The sequence below is a fragment of the Heterocephalus glaber genome, unplaced genomic scaffold, assembly GCF_053883595.1.
Source record: "Heterocephalus glaber isolate CG9 unplaced genomic scaffold, H.glaber_assembly_v1.0 deba00000122, whole genome shotgun sequence".
Taxonomy (NCBI): Eukaryota; Metazoa; Chordata; class Mammalia; order Rodentia; family Bathyergidae; genus Heterocephalus; species Heterocephalus glaber.
In genome coordinates this window covers 74,666,943-74,684,220 of record NW_028258138.1, presented here as the reverse complement: position 1 = coordinate 74,684,220, position 17,278 = coordinate 74,666,943, and the positions used below count along the sequence as shown (strand labels likewise).

The 17,278-nt window shown below is 42.2% G+C and overlaps 1 protein-coding gene and 1 long non-coding RNA gene across 39 annotated transcripts in view; one reads left to right on the top strand and one right to left on the bottom strand.

Annotated features, from left to right (window-relative positions):
- The window catches only part of Kalrn (kalirin RhoGEF kinase), a 698,268-nt gene that overhangs the window by 525,479 nt on the left and 155,511 nt on the right, over positions 1–17,278 (bottom strand). The window lies entirely within an intron of this gene.
- LOC106009787 (uncharacterized) overlaps positions 7,362–17,278 on the top strand; it is a 29,205-nt gene continuing 19,288 nt past the window's right edge. For 7 of the 13 annotated variants that reach the window (XR_015450668.1, XR_015450679.1, XR_015450672.1 and 4 more), the window contains exons 1-2: positions 7,382–7,859; positions 15,167–17,190. This is a non-coding gene — a long non-coding RNA (uncharacterized LOC106009787). Of the gene's footprint in view, positions 7,860–15,166; positions 17,191–17,278 lie in introns of all 13 variants that reach the window. The other 6 variants (XR_015450678.1, XR_015450671.1, XR_015450664.1 and 3 more) reach the window with 5 other exon arrangements.

The window sequence follows — 17,278 nt, the reverse complement described above, 5'->3', positions numbered from 1 at the left end:
GTGTGGAGCAAGAGGCAGTTATAGGTGAAACTCTGATGAGAAACACTGCCAGCAGCTAGAGTGGGTGATGCAAAAGAACATGTAGGGGGCCATCTTTAACGATGTACTGATGAAAATTAGCTGGCAGATAGAAAGAACTTTCCTGGAGAAAGTTCTATAGCAAGAAAAATGAGAAGCCTTCTGATAAATTTCTTCCAATGAACAGAAGTGAAGGGGCTGGAATCAGGGCAGCAGGCAAGTTCTGCCCTCTTAGGTCCCTGCTGAAGGGCTTGGGCAAAGCCAGGTCTTGGAAATGGCATAAGAGTGAACAATGTTCAGGAGATTGCAATGGAGATGCTGAGTTGAGCTGGAGGGTGATCCAGGAAAGAACAAGCAGAAAATGTCACCCACACTGGAAGGGCCCCACCACTGGAAAGTTAAGGGTGGGGACAAAGTCTAGGGATGATTTCACAGAGTGTGGAATTCAGAAAACAAAAGTGAAGTGAAAGCTGGTTAGCATCAACTTGAGAGGAAGCAGACAGTGTTCTGGGTCACTGGGATACTCTCAGAGGTCAGAGGTCAGAGGTAAGGGCTTGATGAGTAAGGGAGCTAGTCCTGATGAGGGGACCTGGAGGAGGCAGATACCTTCCCCCAATATCATGGATATTCAGAAAATCAAATTAAAAATTATATAATCCAAGCCTGGCATGGTGGTGTGTCCTTGTAATTCTAGCACTCTGGGAGGCTGAGGCAGGAGGATCACAAGTTCATGCTTACCTTGAGCAACTTAGTGATTTAATGAGACCTTGTCTCAAAAAATGGTGAGGATGTAGCTCAGTATGAAGACCCTGGGTTCAATCACTAGTACCACAAAAATCAACAACAATAACAAAAACTAGATAAAAAGCTTCATGAAAGTAGTATAATGTCATTGTTAGATGTATGGGTTCTAAAACCAGAATACTTAGATTAAACCCCAGCTCTGTCCTTCAAGAATTGTGTAATCTGTAGAAAATTAAATTCTTTAAGCCTCTATTTCCTCACCTGTAAATGGGAATGAGGACACCACCTGCCTTCTAATGTTATTACCTAGCGCAGAGCCTGACATGTTCCTAGATAATTGTAGAGCAAGAAAGCACTCCAAAAATGTTAGCTATCATTATCAAGATGCATCTGTAAGACATAATATTTTAAGCCATTGAAAATAATGTCTAGAAATGTAATTACACTGAAAGATATTTACAATGTGCTCCAGTTTTTAAAACATTATTAAGTATGTATGCTTTATTTTTGTTATACATATATTTATGTTCACATATGTTTCATATATGCATGTAGATAACTACAAAAACAAGATGATTTAGAAATAAAAAACAGGAAGTGACTTTCCCCCTCAGAACTGAAGAAAAGAAAGACTAATTTCAATACCAAAAATAGAGAATTCCAAGAGAAATGAGCTCCTGAGGAATTTCTTTGATGTGAGCTTATAAAAATCCCTGCCTATCATTGCTGCCCCTGCCTCAACCCTGCCCTTTTCTCTCTTCTTCCATCCATGAACCAGTATTTGAGCCTCTCCAATCCAATCCAAAAACAGCAGCAGTCTCCGTTACTATTAGCATTATCAATAATATTTATAGCAGGCCTGCTCACAGGAAGAGCACCTAACATACCCAACAGGCCTTTAAGATAGCCTCTACCTGGATGACAAACCTGAGAAGGACTCCACCTGCACCTCATCTCTGTCTGAGATGGACAACCTCATTGGGCCCAGGAATTAAATGAGTGCATCAGGAATGCTCGTTCCTGCCACACTAATCAGCAAGGGGTCACATACATTGCGCTGACATCACTGAGGGGCAATTTTAGGGGTTCTGAGTTAAGACAAGTAAAGCCGTGGAAAACACTCTAACTCTTTCCCATTTATTTTCCATATTTTCAGAGTGGACCGGTAGAAAAAAAACAGCTCCAAGCTCTCAGGATAAAGATGGTGATAAAAGAAAGATCCCTGTTTTCTTCCCTTTTCTATCTGTGGAGCTTTTTCTTCTCTCGTGACAAATAATCACTTTTGACAGGAACTAAAACAATTACAGGAGTGCGCTAGAATACAGGCGAGTTAGATGCAAGTGTCTGAAATTAGATTTCTGGCAGGTAGGTAGGCTTTTCCAGGCTCCAGCAGCTGTCCTTTTGTGCAGAAACATGGACAAAGCACCCCACGCTCAGCTGCTAAACTCAGCTTCTCATTGTTATCCAAACAATGGAGTCAAGAGGTATATTCAAGTGGAGGCAAAGATGGGCTCTTGCAGAGCCAATTCTGTGCCCCAGAATAACAAATGTGAGGGCATTGATTCAGTGAGTCTCTGTATTTTAAGATCTTCCACTTTCAGGCCAAGTTGGACAAGACAAGTGACTCCATTTGACCTGTGTGGAGGAGTAGGGAATGACTTTTACTGTCCCACCCTAACACAGAGGGGAGCCTTAGGAGGGGATGCCACAAATGGAACATTCTGTATTATGGCTCTTAGAAAGTCAGTGCCAGCTCCCAGGATCCTTCCCCTCCATTGCCAAATCACTTCTACATGCCCCATCCTTTGATCCCTCCAACTGGAATTGGATGGCCTGTCAGGCTAGAGCAGGCAGCCTCCTGAGATTCAGGTCACATTGCAGGTCTTCGGCAAGTTCATTTATGGGAGGAAGAATGAGGCCCCAAGAGGTGTGCCAGGGTCTCAATACATTGGCTGAGCTCCAGGAGAAAACTTCACTAAGATGGGGCTACAGTCAAAGTTCCTTCACACCTCTGAGTGTGTGTATATAGTTTCTTTCTAAGTTGCAACTTCCTCACTAATTCTTCTCCCTGACTTTCTCCTAGCAGAAATAAGCCAGCTTTGCAAGCAGATCCCAAAGGTATTTGCCACCATAAGCATTTGCACCAGTCTGCAAAACTTGCAACAATCACATACATATTTTTTCATACTTGCCACTCCCCCAACCACTCCTCCTTACTATCACTACCTTCTTGTCTTAAATTTTCAGGTCTACCAACCATCTCTGGGTCGTCAAACATGTGTCCTTATTGAACATACTTCATATCTCCCAACACACAAACTTCTCACAGAGCTTCAGATAAGGACCCACCCACAAAAGGAATGGGGTCAGGCTAAAATCTGAGAAGCCACATTGCCCCATAAGTGCTAGGGAGACTGGGAGAGGGCATTGTGTTCCACAAAATAGGTAGAACTACTTATAGCGGTGGCAAACCTATGGCACACATGCTGCAGCCAGCTGTTTGTTATCACTGAAAGCTCTGAAAGGTTCATCATCACTGTACTAGCAAGCAACTGAAGCCTTGGTTGGGGCTTTCCTATCATTACAAAGACAGTAGCAATGACAGAGCCAGGGTTAACAGGGCTACCCATTAAAATCCCCAATCTATTACCCTCCTTTTCCTGGAGGCTCTTCCCCCTCCTCCAGGTCCATGGTGTACTCACCATTTTGATCACATCACAGGAAGAGACTTTTGGAGACCAGATTAGTTCATATGATCTCTCCCTCCTCTTTCTTTTTTTCCTATTACACTTACAGTATGGAGTACTCCACCTAGCAATTTATTTCTTTTTATCTTCTGTTGTTCTCCAATAGCCTCGTATGTGTCCTCTCAGCTTCCTAGCCAATTCCTGCTCCCAGATCCTCTTCCTTCTCCCTCTACCCTAAGGCCACTGTAAAGCCTTAGTGAATGCCTACTGAGCAACTAGTTCGAGAAACAGATGAAAAACATAGTAGACATACTCTTTTGGTGTACAAAATTTCCTAAGAATCCTAATTCTACCTCTTTATTCCCTTTAGCAAGTTAAAATGTGACGTTTATATAAAAGAATTCTAAAGAAATTGGAAGATGCTTATGATAAAATGCCAAGCTAAAAGAGATAGGATATAAAAATAGATATACTTTGTGAGCTCAACTACATAAAAAAGACATAAAAATATTGGGTAAAATAAAGAAAAAAAAAGGAAAACAAGACTGGAAGAAAATATACCAAAGATTAAACTTTGTCATTGCCAGGTTGAACTACAAAAGGTTGATATTTGTTTCATTTAGTTTTCTTTCTGGAAATGCCAGAAACTGCACTTTAAAAAAATTTGAGTGAATGTTAAATTGGATTCTATTTATAGAATTAGTGGGCACTGACCTGGGAATAGAGAGATGAAAGTTGTTATTTATATTAGGAGAAAACGGAATAAGTATATCACTCAGGGTCTAACCAGAAAACGAAAAATTACTCTAGAAATTAAAAACAGGGAATTCAATTCAGGAAATTGGTTACCCAGGTGATAGGACGGAGCGAAAATCCAGAGTTTACCAGAAGCCAGGCCATATCATATAAGTTAGAACCAAGAGAGCAGAGCCTCATTTCTTCACCCAGATAATGTGCTGGTCAGAGAAGGCAGGGAGCATCCCCTTTCCTTCTCACATTTAATCTCCCACTAGTGCCTTCTATGAGCCAAACTCAGTCATAATGTAGTATTCATGAAGCTTAAGAAATGCAGCTTGCAAGAGGTGGCTCCCTGCAAAACAGGGAAGAACAGAATTTGGGAGAATGAATCTGAAGACAAAGCAATCTAGGAGTAGCAGGAAGTGGGCAAAAATTTGGTCAAATTATCAAACAGACTCTAGGCCAGGTCAATAAAGAAGTGAAGTACACACATTGGAATTTTGAAGAGAATATGTTTTATGCTATGTAACCGAAGACAAACCTAATGTTTAGTTTAACAGTCAGTTCTTGACAATTGTGTATTAGTTGTATTGTTTTCCTTTTTTCTTCACTTTAACCAATATTTTTATGCCTTTTTATGTAGTTGAGCTTATAAAGTTTATCTATTTTTACATCTTAGTTCTTTTGGCTTGGCATTTTACCATAAGCATCTTCCAATTTCTTTAGAACTCTTTATATAAATATCACTTTTTAACTTACTAAAAGGAACAAAAAGGTAACTGCCTAGATACCACAGGCCAAGGACCTAAACAACAGAAATTTACTTTCTCAGTTTTAAAAGCTGGAAGTCTAAGACAAAGATTTGGCTTCTTATGCCACTTTTCTTCTTGGTTGGCAGATGATCTCTTTCTTGCTCTGTCCTAACATGGTCTACCTTCTATGCCTTGCACACCCATGGTGTCTCTGTGTGTCAAATTTTCTCTTTTCATAAGGACAGAGTCATATTAGATAAGGACAACTCTAATGGCCTCATGTCACCGTAATCACCTCTTTAAAGGCATTGTCTCCCCATACAGTTACACTCAGTGAGTTATGGCTTAATATAAGAATTTTAAGGGAAACACAATTTAGTCTGTAATAGTGTCTCTCAAACTTTCTTGATAGTCCCACTGGCGTTACCATATATATTAAACACACAGGCCCCTCACAGGAGATACAGGTTGATTTGCCAAAACTTAGTGTGGTAGATTAAAAATGGCTACAAATTGTTGACTAGTTTTCCCATTAAGAAACAGTTTAGAGGGGCCGGGAATTTAGCTCAGTGGTTTCGCTGCCTGCTGCACAAGCGCAAGGACCCGAGTTCGATCCCTGGTACCAAAAAAAAAAAAAAAAGAAAGAAACAGTCTAGGGCCAGGGAGTTAGCTCAGTGGTTTCCCCGCCTGCCTCACGAGCCTTGCACCTGCCTTGCAAGCGCAAAGTCCTGAGTTCGATCCCTGGTACCCCCCCCCCAAAAAAAGAAAGAAAAGAAACAGTTTAATTTCCATTCCCTTGAATCTGGGTTGGTCTTAATGATTTGCTTGACACATAGAATGCAGCAGAAGAGACATGCTGGGACTTCTGAGGCCTTGCACCTTTGTTGAGTGCTCTTAAAACACTCACACCAGGGAAAGTTGACCATCACATAGGAAAGTCTGACTACACTGAGACTACCATGCTGTGAGGAAGTCCAAGTTGCCACATGAAGACCACATAAAGACAGGTGGCTGCCCAGCCCAGCTGCTCCAGCCCAGACACCAGATATGGCATGAAAAAAGCATCACAAAACTCCAACCATGAAGACATAATGTTATGGAAGAGAGGAGATAGGAAGTCAGGGAGGAATGTAGCTTGTAATATTATGAAATATATATTTAGTCTTTGGATTAGATATATAGTCTTTAGATTAAATACATATTTAATCTCTGGTTTTTTATGCTAATGAGATGACTGGTGTCTGGGGGCTCCTAGATAGTTTCAGAATAGAGGTTTATTACCAGAAAGATCACGGAAGATTAAAGTGTCAGGGCTTTCAGACCCTCCCCCCACTGGAGAGGGTGAGGAGAGGGCCAGAAGATTAAGTTGATTACCAATGGCCGATGACTTCATCAATCATATCTACATGATGAAGCTTACATAAAATCCCAAGAGGGTGGGTCCAGAACATGAGGTTTCTTGAGAGGCCAGGAAGCTTGTGTTCTGTGCCACATGCTCTGCCCTATGTGGCTCCTCCATCTGGATATTAACCCATATCCTCTGTAAAATCCTTAATGGTAACTGAGCGTACATGTTTCCTTGAGTTCTGTGAATTGCTCCAGCAAAGTGATTGATCCTGAAGATGTTGGTGTGAACCCCAATTTTTAGCCAGCTGGTCAAAAACACAGGTTCCAACTTGGGACATGTAATTGGTATTTGAAGTGGGGAGCACTTGTGAGACTTTCCCCAGGTAGACAGTGTCAGAATTGAATTGATTTATAGGGCACCCAGTTAGTGTCCATTAATGAATAGATCTAATTGGTTGCTGGTGGTGAGAAAGCCCTACATATTTACCAGAGATAAAGTATTGTGTTGAGTGGTTAGGTTAAGAGTATATATGTATACTCTCATGTATATTATAGCTATAGGCAGAACTGAAACACTAGTTAAGAATCAAGAACAGAGAGCCCAGCAGAATGATTTAAAATATTTTGAGTTTGACCAGTAAGGAAGCTCTAGTAATGTTGCAGGCTGTAAAGATGGAACAGAGGAGAAATTGGTCACTGAAAAGACTAGCAAGAAAAAGCCAATTATTTCAGAAGAAGACAACAGAAAAGATGGCCTGAGGATATCACAATAACCAGTAGGACTCAGCCTTTGCAGCCTCAGAGTTGCAAAAGTGGAAGACTTTGCTTTGAGAAGAGTTCTCCAGAGCACCATGTTCCAGAATGGTGGCAGCCTAAAGAATTTATTCCTCAGGATTGGGTTCATAGTGCTCAGTGACGCAGACACATGACCTCCCTACAGCCAAGAGAGAAGGAAGCCTGGCTACTGTTACAGCCAGCAGCAGACCCTGGCATCATCCAAGTGGTGCTGGTTTTAGATGCATGCAGAATGCAAGAGTTGTGGGGTCAGGAAGCTCCCACTCAGATTTCAGAAGACCTGGGAGGCCAGGCAGTGTGCCCCTGAGAGGGCAGGGTTCGAAGCTGTGTGTGAAGCCAAAGGTGCAGTGGAGACCCCAGAAATTTGGAGAAGGAATGTGGAATATCTGAGAAAAACTGCAAGGAGAGAGCAGAGTCAGCCCAAGAGAGAAGCTGTGGGAGCTACAACCACCAGCAGTGCCATGGGGCAAAGCCACCCAAGCCCTTTGGAGTTCACATCTTGCCACAGACTGCCTTGGATGTTGAACATGGAACTACTGGGATTAATGTTTGTCCTGCTGAACTTTGGACTTGCTTTGTTCCCATTCCTTTCTATCTCCCTCACTGTACCTTTTGGAATGGTAATGTCTATCTTGTGCCATTGAATGTTGGAAATGTTTAACTTTCTTTTCATTTGTACAGGGGCTTGCAGCTAAGTTTGCCCTAAATCTCAGAGAAGACTTGGAACTTGGACTTTTCAGCAATGCTGAGACTGTTAGGACTTCAGCAACTCTTGGAGGTAAACTAAATGCCTCTTACATAAAGGAATGTACATGAGTCTTTGGGGGGCCAGGGGCAGAATGTTATGGCTTGTGTCTAGATATCCACCCCCGCCACCACCCCCACCCCAAACCTCATGCAGTCAGCTGGGGCTTTTCTGAGGTGGCTGGATCTAGGGTTTGTGCTGCTGGGATCAAGGATGTGATGCTGGGATTGATTCAAGGTGCGATGCTAGGATTAAGGCTTTGAGTGCTACTCACCCTAAGGGCGGGTAGCCTAGGTAAGATATAAGGGACAAAAAGAGATGTGGTTCTGTCCCTTAATTCTTGTTATTGCTATTGCTGCTCCTGCTGCTGCTGCTGTTGCTCCTGCTGCTGCTGCTGCTGCTGCTTGTCTTCTGCTCTGTGGTGCCCTTCTGCCATGTGCCACCCTCCCTTGGGGCCAGCCAATTATGGTCTGAAACCTCTATAAACTGTGAGCCAAAATAAACCTTTTCTCCTTTAAAAATAAATCTAGGCTACCTGGGCTGAGGTCCCAGGCATTGTAGAGTAGAGATGGCCCATCCCTGCCTCTATTCTGCCTTTTCCTGTTATTAGGGATTGAACCCAGGGCCTTCATACTGAGCTACATTCCCAGCCTTTTCTTCTTTTTTATTTTGAGACAGGGTCTAAGTTTCCCATGTGAGACTTGACCTTGCTATCCTTCTGCCTCAGCTTCCCAGAGTGATAGAATTACAGGCATATGCCACAACATCCAGCTTCTGCCTGAACTCTTGACCCACAAATTCATGAGCCTAATAAAATGGTGTCATTTTACACCACCATTATCTTGGGGTCACCAAGAGAAAAATGGAACACATGGCCAGTGTGTGCAGTCTGATCTGGTCAATCTCAGCTTCAACTTGGTCTCTGCTCCAAGTAACCTCCCCACAGATGGATGGCAGGGTTGAAAAGAGTGAAAAGGGGCACAGGTAGGGTCTTGAAGAGAGATGACAGCATTCCAGTGTACAACTCCTTGAAAAAAGTCAGAAGCCCAGGAAGGGCTCAGAGGAGAAGTAGTAAGGCCAACCACCTGAAGCTCCTGTATATCTCAGCTTCTGGCCTTTCACACAGCTTTGTCTGCCCAAATGCCCTCAGCTCGCCTCTCCTCTCCTCTCTTCTTCTTCTTCATCCCAGCCCTTTACCATCTTCCAATCCTATTTAGAAGTTGTTTTTTGGTTTAAGTGGAATCTGACCTGTTTCTATTCAATCTTGTTTCCTAAATTTCCTCAGTACCATAAGCACAAAACACAGAAAATGAGGTAATTTGGAAAAGTACTTTGTGAACTGTAAAGCTCTGTTTATTATACATAGTCTTGCGTGTATGTTGCTCTTTACACAATCTTTCCTATCTGACTTTTCAGCATCAAGAATTACGTGGTCACGGGGAGGAGCACTGTTACCTCTGGCCCCATCTTGCTTTTCCAAATCTTCTGGAATCCACTGCATGCTCGGAAAGCACAAGCTGACATCACCTATAATAACATATTCTCAAACTTCAACATTTATGGGCCCTTGATTAGTACCTCAGAACCCTCTCCATTCCATGCCAAAGCTAACAAGTATGCTCAGTTTTCTTTGATGCATGTGATATATAGCAAGAAAACCAAAATAGCTCCCATTTGTGGGACAAGTCAGGAGTTAGGTATTGGGAGGCAAGTCTCCACGGTCTCTTACATTTCTGTACCTCTTATAAGCCAAGACCCTGACAGCTTTTCTCCCAGATTATCTTTTCAAGGATGTTCATATAGTGAATAGCCTTGGAAGATACAGATATTATCTCCAGAGGAAAGATTTATTTGATGATAAATATAACAAAGGTAATTCTCCCTCTGGGAAAATAAGTTAGGCAGATTTGCTAGTAGCTCCTTTAATAGACTAGAGTTTCCTAAGCTTAGGGTCCCTCAGTTGTGACAAAAAACCCACTGCACATGCAGCATCTACCTGGGCCATTATGCATTGCCCCTGTGGGACTTGGAAGCAAGGGGAATCAACACAAATATGCTGAAATTCATGCTGCCTGCTTCCCATGAGTGGTTAAGACCTTTGTTGTTGACCCAGGAGTCTCATATCTTCTGTCAGCATCTATAAAACTGGCAGGCTAACTGGTTAGCTTGTGTGCAGGTAAAATCTCAGACCTTAACACTTCACAGCTCTTGACACCAGGTGATAAAGAACATACTCCTCCCCTCTGAAACACCTGCTCTAGCTGCTCTCATTCCCCCTGTCCAAAGTACTTCCCTTTCTCGATTATAAATCCCACTGCCTATGCTGGCAGAGTCCAAGACAAGCTGAAGGTAAATGTAATTAAGTGACTAATTCACATGCTAGACACCAATTTCTGTCAGAACCAGCCAGGCTGAGGGGATAATGATATTAACTACAGCAGCTTTTGGTCTGAAGGGAAATCTTTTCAGAAATGTCTTTTTCCCTATAAGCTTTTCTCTTCTATCACCATTAGCCCCTTATGACCATTTTCTTGCCATCTAGAATGTCCACACCCTCCAACCCAGCAACAGCACTGCAGAATTTTGTCTGTCTGGGCAGCACTTTAGAACATGCAGATTTCTCTTCCAATCCCAGATTTACTAAATCAGAGTCTCTAGAATGAGAACCAACAGTCTACATTTTTTTAAATGCCCCCACATGATCCTGAGTATAGTGAAATCTGTTCTAAGCCTTGTAAGTCATCCCTAGCTGCATATGAAAATACGATGCTCAGACTTTAGCCTGTTAAGTCTCACTAGTGGTCCTGGAATGGTACCCATGCATGGTTGGTTTGTTTGCCTGCTTGCCTGTTTGCTGACTTCAGTTTCACCTTGGGTGGTTTTAAAATTTTTTCCCAGAATATTCCATTTGCAATCAGGGTTGAAGACCTCCAGTCTAGCCACACTACTGGGAACAGGTGAAAAGATTTTCCCTAATATTTCTTTGTTCCAATATCCTATTACCCTTCAACAAATTCATTTAGTTCTTCTCCTTTTCAAATAAAAATCTTAAAAATGCTCACCTTGTAATTCTCTAATAGTCACTTACAATACAAATCTCCCCCATAGTATAGACTAAATTGGCTTCTCCTTCTTTTACTCCAATCCACTTTGATAGTCCAAACAACCTACTTAAAGCTTATCTATCCATCAGTCTACACATGCCTTGCTAAGGATATTCAGGGACAACTGGCTTATTACTGTGTCATTCGTGGCCCACCTCCGTTCTGTTTCCAGCACCAAGTTTCCAGGTTAGCCAAAGCCTGGTTGAAGAGACCTCTATATACCAGAGGCTTAGGGACTTCGGCTGATGAGCAGATGGAAAGCTGCAGGGAATGCTTGTCTCATTTTCCCTCTCACCCCCCGGTGTGAAGTGGGTGGCCAGCATACTACAGAAGCCTCCATCTGGGTAACAAATTTTTTTAAAAATGCCAAATTGAGCAAACCTGATGTGGAACCCTATCTTGCTCTCACTCTGTTCTTGATAGTATGCCTTAATATTAGAGTTACCTGGGCATCTCTAAATAGAAGATATTTATTTCTTTAAGGGATAGAGAGAGGAGCGTGCTACAGAGCCTCAGGTCCATTCCCAGAAAGCAGGAATTTCTTTAAAGAAAGCATGATCCACACACCCAAGGTCCTAATTCCTGTGTCTTTCAGAAAGATATCCTCACCCACATCGACATGAGCTCTGGAAAGTGTAGCCATGTCATCAAGATCAATCTTTAAAATAAATCATCGTGGATTCTTGGATTCTTGAAAGGATCATTCACCATCATTCCTCTGTCTGCCCCTCCCCTGCTGGGAGAATAAGTGTCCCCATACTCTCTCCATAATCACCTCTGTCAAAACCCCCACTGAAGAGGAATGCATACACTCAGTCTTGAAGGACTGATAAGGCCTCACGAAAAAATCTGACATCAAAGGAATAAGTTATTTTAATGGTCAAATTGTGAGCTGTGTTGAGCTGGACAGAGAGATTCTCTAGGGGAACTGCAAGAGGACTTTTTATTTTTGGAGAAAAAGGAACAAGTATATTAAACTCAGCTCTGGTCAAGTGAACAGTTTTTGCAGGACGTTATCTTGCAACAGGCTCTGTTTGGATACTGTGTATACTCTGTGCTGTATGACAAGATCCCTCCTCCTAGACACATAAGAAGACTTTTGAAATAACATATATTACTCATTTGCTAAGCATGCTTCTGATTGGAAGCATCTGTAAAATAATAACTCATTCAATCCTGACTACAGTCCTATGGTGTTTGCTACTGCTTTTACCCCCATAGCACAACTGGGAACACTGAGCAACAGAGAAAGGAATAGAACTATCTTAGTCCATTTTCTGTTGCTATAACAAAATAGCACAATCTAGGTGATTTATTAACAATAGATTTAATTTTACAGTTCAGAGGCTAGGAAGTCCAAAAGCATGAGACCACCATCTCATGATGGGCCTTCATGAGGGCCTTCAGCTATGTCATAATGTAGCAGACAGTGTCAGGCAGAACAAGTATGCTTTCCCTCTGATAAAGCACTAATCCCATCATTGGGCTCATCTCCATGACCATATCTATCCCTAATTACTTTACTTCCCAAAAGTTCCCCCTCAAAATGCCATCAATATATGAATTCAGAGATTAAGTTTCCATGACACGAGCTTTTCTTTTCGGGGACACATTCAAACCACAGCAAAAACAAGGTTCAACCCAAGAAGTCTGCCTCTGGAATCCATGTACTTTACTATGGCAAATGTTTTCAAGTGACTAAAGGTCCAAAATGCTGTACTTGTGCTACTATTGCTCAAAGGAGTCTTAATCTACTCTTTAGTAACTTTTCCTCAGGGTCTTATGAATAGCCTCCACTGAACACAGCTTTTTCTACTGATGAGGCAGCCATAGTAAACAAGCTGACCCTTCAGCCAGGTAACTTGATTCAAGGTAACTAACCAAGCATGACTGTAAGGAGGTTAAGATTCTGTCTCTGCCATTCTTAACCTGACTTAGAGTGCAATTCTCGTGGCTCAGGGGCAGATCCCACAGGTCTGCCTCCATCCCTTAGCAATCAGCATCTACCTGCTGTACTGAACCTGCTGATACACCAGGTGCAGCAAGTGCACCAGTGGCCTTGATAGCAAAAAGGTGGAGGGGTAGCTGGGCACAGAGAAGGGGCACTTTTGCCATCTGAGTGCTGATGACCAGGGTGCTGACACTTGGCTCTTGGGTTGCCCTGGCCCTGGCATTTGCATGATCCTCTTCTCCCCATCACTGTCTTGCTCTGTGGGTTTATAAGGCAGCTCCCCAGAGCAAGACAGAAGGTAGACAGTGCTGCCTATGCCCCAGGTGTGGAAGTGAGGCTGACTGGAGGAACAGGAAGGAACAAACACTGGAGGAACTGCTAATCACCCTCCAGCCAGCACCAGACAGACCTGCCAGTAAAAAGCAAGTACAGAGCTCCACAATGAGGAACTTCAACTGGAGCTTTAAGAGAAATACAGAGGTGGCAGGGAAGAAATGAAGGCCAAGTGGGTCTCTTTTTCAACCAGGAAGGGAAAGATATGCAAGGAACCTAAAGTAAGCAGGATAAGTAGGACAAGCTTTGGTGTTAGCATGAGTCAAGTTTTGGTAGCATATTGAAGCATTTTCAAGAACTCCATAAATGGGAAAATGAAGATGGTTGCTAGCTATACTCAGCTAGCTCCTCCTTCTCATTTAAATGCATTTATACAGACCTATCCCTTCAAAATCCCGCTTTTCTGACTCATCCTCACTCAGATACATGTCTCAGACACCCTAGTACTATATACAAATTACTATGAATTAATTCCTCCATTCAGCAACCACTGATGGGATGGATGCCTGGTATGTGTTAGATGCTAAAGATACAAATTTGGTGGGGGGTACATCATTCTGGCCTTGAGGGTCTCTCTGGTCTATTGTGGCAACCAAATAAAAGAACTGGAATATAAATCTAAGTCCATTGAGATCCAAATGAGATGGCTATAGAAGTAGGAAGGTCCAGAAAGGCTTCCAAAGGACCTGTATCATGAATATCCAGCTTTTCCTTAGAAGTGTGGAGGCAACTGGATAGGAGAGAATATTGGCAGGCACTTCTGTCCTTCTGCAGAGCTGGAACACAGGAGAGGCTGGGGAGTCAGGTAGGGCTTAGGAATTCCTTATGCTAAGGAATTTGGAACTTATTTCACAGAATTACTACAGGAGTACTGAGGAACTTAATCCAAAGGAATGACATTATAGGATTTGGCTTTTAGAAGCCATTATAGTATCTAATAATTGTATAGTATTTGTATTTCTCTAAGCTTTTCACCTATATTAATTCATCCAATCCTTACAACAAATTTATGAGGCAATATTATAATTAACTTCACTCTAAATATGAAGAGACATTAAGGCACAGAGAGGTTGACTTGGTCAAGGTCAAAGAGCTGCCAACTAGTGAAACTGGAATAAAATTCAGATCCATGTGACTCTAGAGCCCAAGTGCTCACGCTGTGCTCTTTCCAGGCTCCATGCACCCTTTTGCTTATTGTTCCTGAGAACCCCATCCCATCTCTAAGAAGCAGCTCACCCATACCTCCACCATTCCCTCAATATATAATTGCCATTTCCTCTGTTCCCATAGCACATACATATAGTGGCATTCATCACTACATTCAGATTTGTCTGAATCCCTTTTAAACTATAGGGTGGTAAGATCTTGGAGGTGGGTCCATATTTTAAATTTCTAGCTCCTTCCCATCCAGTTCTTGGAACAAAGGTATTTATTAAATATATATAAAGCTAATGAGCATTTTAAAATAAAGATACTCTGTGCACTAGTTGGCAAGGACTACCATAATGAAATAGCACAGACTGAGGGTCATAAACAACCAAAATTTATTTTCTCAGAACTCTGGAGGCTGGAAGTTCACTATCATTTACAACTAAGGTTGGTTTCCTCTGAGGCCTCACTTTGGCTTGCAAATAGCTTCCCTCTTATTGCCTCCTCAAGTGGTAATCCTCTGTGCATGAGCTCAAGGCATCTCTCCTGGAGCCCTACTCACCTCTTTTTATAATGCCATAGGTCATCCTCAGGACCTCATTTTTACTTAATCGCCCCTTGAAGGGCCTTATCTCAAATACAGTTATGTTCTGAGGTACTAGGAGTTAGGACCTCAACACAGGAATTTGGAGAGGTCACAATTCAGCCCATGACAGTCTTTCCATACAAATACTTTATATTTTGCACTTCTTTGCACCTCTTCCCCATCACTTTATTTTTCTTTTTGTGTGTTTTATACTCAGTATGAAGATCTCTGATGAGGAAGAACAGCTGTGAAGATGCTGTGTTGGTCAGAAAAAATGAGTAACATGAGGACAGCAAGCAGAAAGCACATCTTTCAGGACTGGAGGCTAATGGCAAAATGGGTAAAGAAGCATAGGTGAAACCAGAAAGCATAGCATGGACCGCCAGTTCCCTTAATCCCCTTAATCACCTCAGTGCTACGTGACTATGGCAAGGAGACCCTGAGATAACCCTCAGTGATCCTCTCTCCTGGAGTGTACACTGGCCTGGTGACCTGCTTCTTCACTGTGGCACTGGGCTAAGGTGACAAGGTGCCACTTCTGTAATTAGGCCACATTACACTGTGACTTCCATCTTGCTCCCTTCCTCTCTCTCTCATTAGCTTTAATGAATTAAGCTGCAATGCTAGAGAGGCCTTCAAAGCAAGGAACAAAAGTACTTAGTTCAAAAACCCCTGGTGCACTAGCAACAACCATGTCAGCCAGTTTAAAAGTGGGTCCATCTCTAGTCAAATCTTCAGTGAGACCCCAGTACTAGATGATACCCCAACCATAGCCTCACAACAGACCATGAATCAAGGACCCAGTAAGCTGTGTCTGGACTCCCAACTCACAAACACTGTGACCCACACACTACAATAAATGTGTATTGTTTAAAGACATTAAGTTTTAGAATTATTTGTTTAATAGCAATGGTTAGCTAATACGTTGCCTTAAAAATCCTCTTTCTAGCCCTCAAATATTTGTTGCCTTATTGTTTTGACTTCTGACCAACTAATATCTTCCAGCAGCCACACTTGTATTTAACTCCCTTAGGATAATTTTATCTTGCATAATAATTTTTATCAGATTGCTTTTGCCTACTGTGCAAGGATAGTCTCTATATAGACACACCTAGGAGGAACTCCTGGGACACTAACACCCAATAGGGAAATACACAGTCAAACTTAACTTGGCAGCGAGAGCCTCATCTCTGACCTACCCCAAGGTTACTGTACTCTGCCCCTAAAACTCAAGAGCACTCTCCCACCTGCCTTAGTTTCTCTTTTCTACTTCAATCTTTTTTCTCCATTAGAGGAAGAAGCTGTGCCTCTGTATCCCTCCTAGGTACCACTGCCCACTATAAACCGTTCACAGAATTCATGGGTATCCAGGGCCTATTTCCCTCTCTTCTCTACTTCCAGTTCTTTCTAAACCTCGGGGAAAAAAAAAAAAATTTCGTTTCCTTTCCCTCAACTTTCTCCTTGCTGCTGTGTTCCATTTTATAGCCCAAAATAATCCTAATCATGGATGATAAGTGTAAAATTGGTGCCAGGGATTTACACCTGCATTGAGAGAGGGAGCACCATGCATTTTGAAGTAAATTAGAGCTAATAAAGAACCCAAAACAGCAACTCCAAAGCCCTTAGGAGCAGCCTGAACTCAACTCAACATCAGAGCCTCTATTAATGCTTCCACCCCCTGCTCCTCATCTTCTAATTTAACTTCCTTTTGATCATGAGCAGCTTTTCAGAAAAAAATAGGACTCCTCTTTGCTGTAATTTTTCCTATGCTTACTATTGAAATAATGTCATTCTTTCTTTTTCTTCATTCCAAATGTATATGTGGTGAGCTAAGTTATTTTAGGTGTAGTCTGGGAATGTTTAACCATTATGCATGAATGTAGATTTTTAGAAAAGCCACAGGCTTAGTTCTGACAACTGACTTATTAGACATAATGTACTTGTAACTTGGGTCATAGAAACACACCAAGCAAGGGTGGTATTGTTCATTATAGGAAGTGAGGTGAGAGATGGAAATGCCAAGCAGAACTGAGAGAAAGGATAGCCTAGCAAATGTGGAAAAGGAGAGCAAGGGTGGGGGAATAGAGGTACAGTGTTTACTGACTTCAGACTATATGTGGGGCACTGAGCTGGAAGTTTTTCGTGTTATTTCATGAGGAAGGGCATCTCCTCTTTCTGCTTTATAGTGAAAGAGACAAATTCCTAGGAGCTTCTGTGACCTGCCAAAAGGTCACACTTCTGGTAAGTACCGGGGCTAAAATTCCAACTTGGATCTTTGAGGATCCAACAAGGATCTTCTTGCCACTTCCCTGTGTACCTATCTCCTTCT